Here is a 13,278-nt window from a genome sequence, read left to right on the forward strand (position 1 = left end):
TCCTAATAACTCCTGTCCTTGCCAGGTGTTGCTCAATCATCTCCTTAATAATTCCTTCCATTAATTTTCCTGTGATGCACGTTAAGCTTACTGGCCTATAGTTGCTTGGATCTTTACCCTTTTTATATAATGGGATGATATTTTCTAGTCTTTCAGAATCTCTCCAGTGCGCAGTGACTTCCTAAAAATATGTGTCATGTGTTTAAATCTGTACTCGCTAGCCTCCTTAAGAACTTGAGGGTAAATATTATCTGATCCTGGTGATTTGTTTGATTTCAGCTTATTTAATCTGGGCAGCACTTCTCCCTCTACAATTTCCAAATCCCTCAGTACCTCCGTAGTAGTCGCATTTACCACTGGAAAGATATCCACTTGCTCACTTGTAAACACCTCAGAAAAATGTACAGTAATTATGTATTCGGCAGGCCTACAGTTTACACAAATTTAGATTTCGGGAGTTCAGAGGCTCTGAGCCTAATCAAAGGCAAAACACGGCCTAGCCCGCCTTACACATTCTCACATTTGGTGACCTTTGGCGTGCCACAGTGGAAGTTTTAAAGAACGTTACATGAATGATGTAAATATATATTATTATCATAAATAATTGTTACTTTTGTACTTTGATTAGATGTCAACAATTTTAGAAGTTGTAACTTGTAAATGGTAAGTAATAGCAATTCTCTTGTTGAGCTATGGTCCCCGTTACTCGGCAAATGCCAAATATTTTAACAATTTGAAGCTTTTTATACTCTCGCCATATGATGCCATGTCAGCCAGTAGCAGTGGATCCAGCAAACATTATAATAGTGGTGCTGCTAAACGTAAGTCATGCCTCCAACAGGAATTGAAAAACGCTAAGCTTATCAAGCTTTCCACCTTTCTCAAAACTGAGCAAGGGCCAGTGGTGGTAACTGAGAATGCTGATGCTGGTGAATCGTCGCAACAACCACAAACAGGTTATGCAGACAGTGCAGTGAGTGAAATGGTTGCAACTACCGAGTCTGGAAGTAGCGATACAACAGCTTCATATCAGGTGCTATGTGCTGAAACCGTTAAAAATGGAGAAACAACGAAAGACAAACAAGAAATATATATGACAAAGCAATTTCCTACCGACAAGGCAAATTTCTTGAAACCATTGACACCTGACTTTATGATGTCCATTTTCTCAGAACTTGTGTAAAACATGTCGATCGTGTAGTAGTATCCAGTCAGCCGGTGTTGTCGTTTAAATTTGTTTCAAATTGAATTTGCTTCATTTTATAGCACAGAACAGTTTCTACTTTCTATCTTATGTTACGTTTTAATTATCTTCTTTCACACCAAACAAAATAGATCCTGAGGAGGTTTTTTTTTGAGTTTTCATTCCCATGGGAGGACATGTCCTTAAGTCCTGGGATGCACTTGGTTGCTCTCCTCTGCACAGTTTCAACTGCTGATATGTCTTACTTGTAGTGTGGTGACCAGAACTGCACGCAACATTCCAGAATTGGCCTTACTAGTGCATTATATAGTTTCAGTATAATGTCCCTTGACTTACATTCAACAGTTTTTTTGTAATCAACTTTTTATAATTTTTTATGATATAACCTAACATTTTATTTTCCTGTATGCTGATTAGACAATGAAAATGTTGCGTCAACATAAACCTCTTTATAAACCTGCTTCCTGTAGCTGTGTCTCCCATCTTATATTTATAATTGATTTTCCTTTTGACCATGTGCAGCACTTTGCACTTTCTACATTAAACTGCACTTTCCAGGTGTTCACCCAGTTCTGAAATTTTGGTGAAGAGAGATTCACTAATCTTGACTTTCCCAATGATGCTGTGATCGTCGCAGAGTCAATGGAGGCTCTGATCGGGGCTTTCGAGCACAAGGACTCTGAGTGTGTAGTCTTGTGAGTGACCTGATAAAAACTAACATCCAGGCCTGTAATGACCTATTGTGCACAGCCATCAGTTTGTTTGTCTGTGGAGAGAGTGTCAACCTCGTTGAGAGGTTTACTTACCTCAACAGTAACGTTCATGTCTCTGGCGATTCTTCCTATGAAGTCAGTAGATAGACTGGGGAGAGCATTATGGGTCATGAAGTCGCTGGAAAGGTATATGTGGTGTTCTCGATATCTTTGTAAAAGGATGAAGGTCCAAGTCTTTAGAGTCCCGGTGCTTCCTGTTTTGTAATATGAATGTGAGACATGGACGCTATCCAGAGACATGAGATGAAGACTGGACACCTTCGTTACTGTGTCTCTTTGGAGAATCCTTGGGTACCGCTGGTTTGACTTTGTGTCGAATGAGGGGTTGCTCACGGAGTCCCAAATGAGGCACATTACCTACATTGTGAGGATTGTGAGGGAGCATCAGTTACGACACTGTGGCCATGCAACGCGATTCCGCGAGGATGATGTGGCTTGCAGAGTCCTCAATGTTAAGGACCCGACCGACTGGACCAGGCCAAGGGGACACCCATGTAACACCTGGCTGCGGCAGATACATAGTCATTTCCAGAGGATGGGGGTTGGACCGTATGTCTTCCTTGGTGTTTGCCAACCGGAATCCTGAGCTGTTTCGTTGTGTGGCACACGCTGTACCAGTGCATGCTCCACATCCTCACCTGACCTGAAAGTTTTTTTCGGGAGCATTTTCTTATTTTCTTACAGAGTTAATATTAGGGGGCTGTCAAGAAATAGGGTTTGTTAAAGCCCAATCAGGCATTCCTTGTGTGATTTTGGGCTATACAAGAAAAAAATTGCTGTTGTTGGTTATTTTCCTTATTTTTCCTTTTTCTCAATTTTTTCTATTTTTTCTATTTCTGTTCACATAAGTTTATGATATTGTAGTTTGATGATTATACTCTGCTTTTGTAACGCATCAGATCTCAATGGGAAAAAATCATGCTGGCTATCTTTACTGGTATGGACTGGGTAATGTGTTAGGAACAAAAGGATGTTGCATCGTTTGATGGAAATGAAAATTATCAACCTACAGAGGGCTGAATTCAAAGACACCCAAAAAATCAAAGTGAAAAAATGATGCAGTGGCAGACATGCAAGTCCATTTGGCTGAAATTTCATTGCAGCAACTCCAAATCGTACTCAGTAGTTTGGATGGACCCCATGTGCTTGTATGAATGCCTGACAACATCTGGGGGTTTGGTTTGGGGCATGCTCCTAATGAGATGACGGATGGTGTCCTGGGGGATCTCCTCCCAGCTCTGGACCAGGGCATCACTGAGCTACTGGTCAGTCTGAGGTGCAACCTGACGCTGTCAGATGGGCCAAAACATAATGTCACACCCAGAGGTGTTCTATTGGATTGAGGTCAGGTGAGCATGGGGGACAGTCAATGGTATCAATTCCTTCATCCTCCAGGATCTGCCAGCGTACTCTCATCATATGTGGCCAGGCATTTTCATGCACCAGGAGAAACCCAGGAACCACTGAACCAGCATAGGGTCTGTCAATGGATTTCATCCTGACACCTAATGGCAGTCAAGGTGTTGTTGTCTAGCCTGTAGAGGTCTGTGTGTCCCTCCATGGATATGCCTCCCCAGAGCATCAGTGACCCACCACCAAACCGGTCATGCTGAATGATTTTACAGGCAGCATAACGATCTCCATGGCTTCTCCAGACCCTTTCACGTCTGTCACATGTGCTCAGGGTGAACCTGCTCTCATCTGTGAAAAGCACGGGGCGCCAGCGGTGGACCTGCCAGTTCTGAGTTTCTGAGTGTTCTGGCAGAGACTTTCACACCAGTGGCCTGCCTGCTGGAAGTTATTTTGTAGGCTCTGGCAGTGCTCATCCTGTTCCTCCTTGCCCATAGGAGCAGATACCGGTCAGGACCTTCTATGGCCCTGTCCAGCTCTCCTAGAGTAACTGCCTGTTTCCTGGAATCTCCTTCATGCCCTTGAGACTATGCTGGGAGACACAGCAAACCTTCTAGCAATGGCACGTATTAATGTGCCATCCTGGAAAAGTTGGACTATCTGTGCCAGCTCTGTAGGGTCCAGATATCGCCTCATGCTACCAAGTAGTGACACTGACCGTAGCCAAATGCAAAATAAGTGAAAAACCAGATGGGGGTCTTCTCATTGTTGCCCCTCTAGTGTACCAAAGCAGCTGATACTGACTAACAATCCCCTCTGCTACCTAACTGACCCAATCAATAGCCCAGAAGTTTCAATGGCTTGATGAAAAGCATCAGATTAAAAATGTTCCTTTAATTTTTTTCAGCAGTATACAGTATATTCCCTTTATATTTATTTATTTAAGCTATTTATTTATTTATTTGTCATATCCCTGCTTTTATTTATTATCATTATTATGTGGCAACCTAATTTCCATCTAATTAAACAAACAATTCAACACTAAAAAAATCAAACAATCAAACAATCAGCTCATCTCCACACAGATCGCTCCGTATCTTCCCGTCTCCTCAGCTGTTCATGCACATGCAGTGCCCGAATTTCACCATTCATTTTTTTTTTCTTTTTTAAATTTTCTCATCAAGAACAGAATGTTCGTAAAATGGGTGCTTTGAAATAAACACACAGCACATTTTGTTTAGGCGTGTACTCCAAAAGTAGAAGTCAATGTTTTATTGTTTTACTAGCTGATTACCCAGTGGCTTCGCTCACTGAGTGCAAGGGAAAAAAAACTAAAATGTAGTATTTATAAAATAAGTTTGTTAATTACAAATGTTATTTTTGAACAAATAAAGAGTATTTACAATAAATAGAAATTATATAAATATTAATTATTAAGTAGTAAAACATTTTGATAAAAGAATTTGAAGAAGATATAAGAAGCGTATAAATTATTAAACAGTCAAACATTAACATTTAAGAAGTAAAGATACATTGAGTACTACTGCAGTGGTTTCGGTAAAACTACCTGCTTGCCAAACTTTCACTATGTGCCTGTGATTTAAGCGAAAAATTATTCTGAGAAATAGTGGACGCTGTCTTTCCGTGCTTAACGGGCAGAAGGTCAAAACAATTCCCAAGTCTAATATTTAACATGAAGAGGTCGGTACATCTTTTTAGATGTAAACCCTCCATTTTCTTAAAAGAATTCATCACAAAAGCAACCTTGAATGTTGCGGGGTTTTAGTGACCCAAATTCATCTTAAGGGACAGTAAGTAGCCGTGCACCGCAATTTACCAAGAGAGTCCCGCTTCGATAGCGCCGATTACACTTATTCGCAAAGATTTCCACTGTCCCAGGAGCCGACGGGGCACTTGAAGTGTGAGAAACAGTGAGAGAAGAGTGGACGCTGCCCAAACTGTGAAGCTGCTGACCAGGAGGAAAAGCCCGACATTCCGCGCCTCCCAGCATCCACTTTGTTCTTATGACCCCTCGCCGCTGAAGGCGGTCTCGTCTTCACATTGTTTACAGCCTCAGCGCAGTTAAAAAGTAGAAAGACGCAAAGCTGTTTTCTTCATCTCTTTTACTATCAAGGTGTAGCACGTTCCTCTTAAGTTGAATGAGGAGCCCAGCACACACAAAAATCTCCTACTCTTAGGAAAATTAATTCTATTAAGTACGGAACCCAACCGAACCTTAGCCCCAATTTGATATCCTCATCTGGATTTGTCTTTTATGAATTTATACAAAGGAAATAATCACCCCAACAATTCTTTAAACAATCAAAAAAGAATATATTATAAATCAAGCAAAACAATAAACACCATTTAAATCCTTGTCAAATTATAATAACTACACAAACCCTAATTAATATGCCACCCCCTTAAACACTCTATAATATACTCTCCAGAAAATGGCGAAACAGCAAAGAAAGAAAGCAAGCAAGGAAAAGAAATGGAAAATTACCCTATTTACAAACAGCACAAATATATTCACAGTACTTAAACCTATATTACATCTATATACAAACATAAATTAGACACACACACAATCCCCACACATTCCCCAGTCTCCTTTATATCAACTTTGTTTTAAAGTCTGGGCCTGGGAAATCTGCAATGAATCCAGTGATCAAGTCAGATACGTTCCACTGACTCGTATACTGAATTTAAATGTAAAAGAAGCGATCTCACCTGCCAGGTGACCATTCCTTTGTTAAAGGAAGAAGTCCGTCTCACCCGGGTGTCTCGGCGTTAGCGTCCGTCCATGGCCGACGCCCGCATCATAAAAGCAAAGTAAAGCCGTGTGCTCTGAAGGTTCTTCGAGGTTAGCCGGCACTCCTTCTCTGTGCACCCAACTGTCCTTATTACGGAGTCTCACCTGCTTTACCGCTGGCTTCTTCTTTACATTCACCTTCCCAGCTCCTTATTTAAACAGTCTTTTTTCTTCTTTTCAATATCAATAAAATAACTCTCACACAAATAATAAGTTCCTATATTATAATATGTTCTGTGGTCATACGTAATTTCCGTTACCCGTGGTCATACGTCATTTCCGTTTCAAACACGAATTTTATATATATATAGATTGTTTTAATATTCAAAACTTGTATGAAGCATTCTGCCTCAGTAATACACAGTACTTTTCTTTAGGAGAAGTTTTTAGGAAAATTCAGTTTAATTTACCGTAAACTCTAGCAATGAATTATAGAGTGTTTTGTATCTTGCAGAACCTGTCCGTGGCTCCTGGCAACCTACAAGAAGGACAATCTTAGTTGATTTCAAACACAAATGCAAATAAAATTTTTTGTAATCACTCCATATAAACTCCAGAAGACTCTCTGATAGTCAGAGATCCTCAGACCTCATCAAATGAGCTGATCATCATGTTTGCTGCCCGTGTACTTCATATCATGGCTGCCCTTGCTGTGGTAGCCACATTTGCTGCTGCTGATGTGGTGAGTATTACTGCTGCACTACAAGAGCTCTTGCATAATTCTGTGTCATTCATTCATAGAAGTATTCAGATTTTTAATTTAGTACTTTGTAGAAGCCTCATTGGCAGCAAATCCAGCTTTGAGTGTTTTGGTAAGTCTCTACAAGCTCTCAAATCCATTAAATTAGTTGGATAGCTTCTGTAAACTTTCATCTTCAGAGTTAAAGTCTGGGCGTTGGTTCGTCCACTCAAGGACACTCAGAGACTTGTTCTGAGGCCACTGCAGCGTTGTCTTGGCTGTATGCCTCAGGTGAACTCTCACTCCACTCTGATGTAACATACGCTCTGAAGCAGGTTTTCTTCAAGGATTTCTTTGTATTTGACTACATTCATTACATTTTGACCAGTATCATTGTCCCTACTACTTAGAATCACTTTAGGAATGATACTGGTAGGTGATGAGCAGTGCATGGTCTTCATCAAGACATAGGCCTTACAGTTTTATCACACCATAGAATCCTTTCCGTGATGCTCTCAGAATTCCAATCAGGAGTTAGTCATCATAAATGCCTGATTGATGGAGTACTGCTAAGATGTTTCTCTTTCTGACAGCTTCTCTCATCTCAGTAGGGGATTTCTAAAGCTCTCTTACAGTGACCATTGGGTTCTTGCTCACCTGCCTGACTAAGACCCTTCTTACCCAGTTACTCAGTTTGGCTAGACAGCCAACTCTAGGAAGGATCACAATGGATCCAGACTTCTTCCATTTCATACTTATTGAGGCCTACTGTGCTCCTGGAAACACTCAAAGCTTTACAAATGGTTGTATACCCTGATCTATAGTACTGTATATCTCAGTATTTTGATTGTGGAGGTCTACATACAGTTCCTTGGACTTCATTATTTGGTTTTTATCCTGATATGATGTGTGAAGTGCAGACCTTCCATATACAGGTTCAGGTGTGACTTTCTAAACAACGGCCAATCAATTCAGTTTACCACACATTTAGTCCAATCAAGTTCTAGACACGTCTTAGGGAGAATTAAAGTAAACAGGATAAACCTCAGCACAAACTGGACTTCCACTGAAAAAGATCTGAATATTTACAAGAGATTTCTTCTTATGATTTTTAATAAGTTTGCAATCCTTTTGGAAAATGTCTTCACTTTGTCATTATGGGTTTTTGAGAGCAGATTGATTGGCAAAATGGCAAATTTATCCACTTAAATTAAGTGTGTATAAAGTGGAGTTGTCTGAATACTTTTGAATCCAATGTATATGAAAACATCTGCATGGTTCCATCGACTCCTTCATTAACGAGTACTTTTCAACAACAACAACAACAACAATATTTATTTCTATAGCACATTTTCATACAAATGATATAGCTTAAAGTGCATTACAGGATGAAGAAAATGAAAAAAGACAAAATATAAAAAAATAACATTAGGCAATGCTAATTGACGCAGAAGAAAAGTAAGGTCCGATGGTCAGGAGGACAGAAAAAACAAAAAGAGAAATAAAAACGAAATCTGCAGGGGTTCCAGGCCACGAGACCACCCAGCCACTTCTAGGCATTCTACCTAACATAAATGACCTCAATCAGTCCTCGTGGTTTTCAGGCTTCACATGGAAAAACTTGATGATGATGGTCAAGTGGACATCTGGACTTCAATCCATCAGTGTAGGGACAGAATGGTGCTTTGATTGGGTGGTGGTGGCCCAGATCACCACCACAGAAAATTGGAAAAAGAATAGCAAAGAAGGTAGAGGTTAGTACGGATTTCAGAGCCACCATGAATGATAATAATTAAATGCATATACAGAAGATCAAGATTAAACTAAAAAGAAGCTATGAGAAAGCCATGTTAACATAATGAGTTTTTTTCGCTAATAAAAGATACAAAATCATGACAGTTCTCCTCTAAGGAGTGTCATAGCTGTCTTCTTGTGTTTCAATAATTGCCTAATAAACTGAATTATAGAAAAGTGTCCTGCTGCAGACCTCTGTGGCTTTGTAATTCAGGACCTCCACTGAAAAGCCAATTGTTTGCAGTTTAATGTCACCTGACTTATACAACAAAACTCCAGGAAGGGTCTGGCTGTGGCCCACAGAACTACAGGACACTCCTACCACAAGACACTCCCACTAAGAGACACGCCCACAAGATGGTCGCTGTTACTCCTGAGGAAGTCCTCCCTCCCACAACCCTCCCCTTAACCGCATTGTAAGGAAGTTTTTGTTATGTTTTGGCCAGCATTCCATGCCTGGCTGGGGTTGAAATGTCTCTTTAATGTGTGTCTTGTTCATTTTTATTTTTGTTGTCATTTCTGCATATCTTTGTATCTGTTATTATGTGCCATGTGTTTTGTGGCTGGTGTCTTTCAGAGAAGATTTTTACTGTTAACACTAGAATTACCAGAGCCTATGAAAAACCTCGTAGATCTGGCTCACCTTAAATCACTTCTTAAAACCGTTCTCACCTCTCCGCCAGCGTCTTTTGTCATCTAAATGTACTGATAAAGACATGCTGCAAGCAGCCGGCTATTCCATCCCCCCACCGACTTAGAACGTACATGAACTTCTCCCAGCTCATGTCTTGATTGATTATCTGGGAGTGAAGTGGAGTTTTAGAGTGGAAATAATAAATCGTTATTTGGAACACACGCATTTCATGTGTGTTGCGTTTATACAGTAATCTGTGTAAACACATTTTTAAAACAGAAACGTTTTTTATATTCTAGTAACAAATGACAAAATGTAGGCATAAACTATATACTGTATGAAGCCTGAAGTCCAAATATCAAAGAAACACTTTCACAAAAGGTACAAAAAAAAAAAGCCGCCACCAAAAAAAGCTGCCTTAGTGTGCGACATTGACACTCATTTACTACGACTGCCGCCGTGGCGCAACAGTATCAGTTGCTGACTGGCAATCAGAAGGTCACGAATTCAATCCTGCATGACTCCCTTTTGTGAAGTGTTCTTATTTTTACTGTTTTAGAATAAAAAGATACATTTGATTTCAGTCTGTAACAGCCGGTGTAATTTATGATATTTGCAAAGGTTAGCTTTGTTTTTTTTTTTTAATTCACTTTTCATTCTCTGTCGCGTTCAGGATCCTTCCCTACCACCACCCCACTCCTCACCTGACAGTGCTGTTTTCACATAAAGACGCGCTATAGCTCTGCAGTGTACTTGTGACTGCGTTGTCGTACCAATGATTGCAAACTGAAGAGTCTGCATGCACTTTTCATGGCATTACACGTGTATTTTTTGAGCATGCCCATGTAGCTCAAACACAGGAACATATGTTGATGTAAAAGTATAACAAAACAAGTGCACTTTTATTCAAGACTATAACCGAAGAAAAAAGAAAGCAAGTTACAGTAGGCAGTTGATATGACAGCTTGCGTGGTTCAATGCTAAGAACTGCTGATTTCCATTCTGTGCTATATAACTGTTAGCTGTTCACATTTGAATCTGATGATTGCATATAGCGCTGTCTTATTCAGTGTGCACAAGAACATGCAGGTGGCCAGTTGCTGCGTGCTACAACGCACATTTTAAAAAAAGAAAGAGACAAATATATGTGACGTTTTGAAGAATAGTACCAATCAGAAAACATCGTCAAAGTAATGCAATATTATTTGAAAATGAACAGCGTCAGGTTGGGTGTGAAGTTATACTGGCGCTGTTTGAGTCAGATCAGAAGCTGAATAAGCTGAACAAGCTCCTGTTCTGACTCTAAGTAAAAAGCATGAATTAATCAACAGAAATAACCGCGATTGACATTTTAAACTTAACGATTTACAGTGCATACCAATTTATAAATTTTATGTCCGTTTGAGGAAAAAAAAAACACTTTCTCCAAAGCTGGGAATCGAACTCACGTCTCTATAGCACGGCAAGGTTGCTGTGCTCCAAGTCAGCAAATCTCAGCGTTACGCCACAGACAGTGTTGTTACACCCTTGAACCTTTTGTGAAAGTGTTTATTTGATGTTTGGCCATCAGGCTTCACACATTCTATAGTTTATGCCTACATTTTGTAACATTGATTTCTAAAATATGAAAAAGTTTCTGTTTTAACAATGTGTTTACACAGATTACTGTAGAAACGGAACACACATGAACTGTATGTGTTCCAAATAACGATCTATTATTTCCACTCTAAAACTCCAGTTCAGTCACTCCCAGATAATCAAACAAGGCATGAGCTGCGAAAACTTAGTGAACGTTTTGCAATGGTGGGGGATGGAATAGCCGGTTACTTGCTGCTCGTCTTAATCGGCACATTTAGAAGACAAAAGAGAGGTGAGAACAGTTTTAAGGTGGGCCGGATCTACGAGTTTTTTCGTAGACTCTGGTAATTCTAGTGTTAAATATAATTTCTCTATTTGATTCTGTATTGATTAATGTATGCATGTTAGCAGATAGCTTTTGTCTATATGTCTCTTGTAAAGTATTTTAATTAAAGACTGCATTGACCCTGCCCTGTTGTTACTCTTGTACAAGTTAACTATTGATAACAAACTCTGTGCAATCCAGAGTAGCATACATTTGACACCGATAGTCCGTTTATCAGTAACTTTCAGGTTCATAAGAAATGCCCACTAATCACATATTTCTATAATTAACTGTGTTTTCAAGAAGTGTGAACAACAGCTGTAGTTCAGTCTTCTCTTTCCTGGTGCTATGGTGACTCCACATGTGTGGTAATAATAAAGGTATACACCCCATCCTGAGTGGGCTTCATGAATTTGACTTTGACAGGCCCCAGGAGGCACAGCCACTAACATTCACCTTCAACAGACTACTTTCAATCTTATAAAGTCTAGAAACAAAAACGCAGTGTGTATTGTTTCACTTTGCTTTTTGATTTTTTTTGGGATTATTATGGAATCTGTTCACTGAGACTTGTTTGCCTGTTGATTGCCATGCTGAAGCAACTCCTTTTGTCTTTGTCCACCACAGAGCTATTTTTTGTACCACAGGATGTTTTTGTAAATTTATTTGCATGTGCAGTCGGGGTTTGAGGGCTTTCCCCCCTTCTTAGTGAGTATTTTGAATCATTAGTGGGTCTTATACTTAGTAACAATCTATTTCATGATTGTTTAATGAGAACAGAGCACTAGCTAAGCCTTGAATTGGGCTTGGGAAGTACAATGCAAATGAATGAACGTTTCACAGAGCGTGAATGTTTATAAGATGTGTCCAATTTGATTGATCATCAATGGAGCAGAGCTGCATTGAATCACATTTATTGGCCAAGTGTGTTCACACACAAATAATTTAATTTCTTATTTTATGATGACACTTTAAGTATGGTTACATGATAATTGTACATGTACAGTAGTTGATAAATTAATGCCTGACATAAAGAGAAAACAGAAAATATTAACATATTTGAACAATCGGGCTGTGCTTTCATGTCAAGTGCTGATTCAAGTACGGAGAAGACCCTCTTTCAGACTGGAAGTTTAGCCGCACAGGACCACTTCAGATAACTGCAGTGCCAGCTCAGTGTGTGAACTCATATATCTCATGGTGATTGGAAGCTTTAAATTTGAGCAACTTACCCATTAATTGTTTCATTTTTCTGTCTTTCAGATGCAGCCTATAGCTGTAAATTCTCCTCCTGTTCCACTGTGGTAGAGGCCTTTGAATTCTTAGATTGAAGAATTCATCACTGGAGCAGAACCACTAAAGGAGCCGTCTTTTTACTCCTCCCTGTTTAACAATGGCTCCAATTCTGTTTCACCAAGTTCAAGAATAAAATCTGCTTGCAAGTCTCCTCGTGACTGATTATTGTGCAACTTTGTTAGCCAATGTGACATTAAGCATACAAAGGGCAAAACAGAGCAAGAAATACAGAAATAAATACAGAAATAAGCATCAGCTGTATATAAGAATATCACAAGACATGGGAGGTGGTGGTGATCAGATTGAGTAGGCCAGCTGAATTAACTCTGAGCTAAGTAAACTGTTCTTATATCTGCTCTCAGCTTAAAGTAGGTTGTTACGCACAGCTTCTCAATTTTTATACATTGCACATTGGTAGTGTTTTATTTGTACTGGCAGTTCACATGTCTGCCCCTCCTTCCACCTTTAATCAAATGTCAGTGTATCTCAGACCTCACCCCTAAAATTAAAACCATGTGTCTAATATTGAGTATGTCCCCCTCATGCCACCAGAACACCTCTAACCCATGTGACAGTTAGTGACTGCACCCCCTCTCGCCCTGGAGTGGTATATCTTACCACCAATAAACCTGGAAGATGATCCTCCTACGTGCATGCTTGAGAACAGCAAAGATTCAACCAATGATGATAATAATAATATTAATAATGTTTTACATCTATATAGCGCTTTCGTCACTACTCAGAATGCTTTACACAATGAGTGCGGAGTCATTTCAACTACCACTAAGAATCATGTGACGTTAGCCATTTTTGCGTCAGTACACTCACCA

The 13,278-nt window shown here is 39.7% G+C and overlaps 1 long non-coding RNA gene across 1 annotated transcript; it reads left to right on the forward strand.

Annotated features, from left to right (window-relative positions):
• The first annotated feature begins 6,703 nt into the window (after window positions 1-6,703).
• LOC127527031 (uncharacterized) lies at window positions 6,704-12,597 on the forward strand. The gene is made up of 2 exons (XR_007934386.1): window positions 6,704-6,824; window positions 12,416-12,597. It is a non-coding gene; the product is annotated as an uncharacterized LOC127527031 (long non-coding RNA).
• The last annotated feature ends 681 nt before the right edge of the window (window positions 12,598-13,278 follow it).

The sequence above is a fragment of the Erpetoichthys calabaricus genome, chromosome 3 (assembly GCF_900747795.2).
Source record: "Erpetoichthys calabaricus chromosome 3, fErpCal1.3, whole genome shotgun sequence".
NCBI classification, from domain to species: domain Eukaryota; kingdom Metazoa; phylum Chordata; class Cladistia; order Polypteriformes; family Polypteridae; genus Erpetoichthys; species Erpetoichthys calabaricus.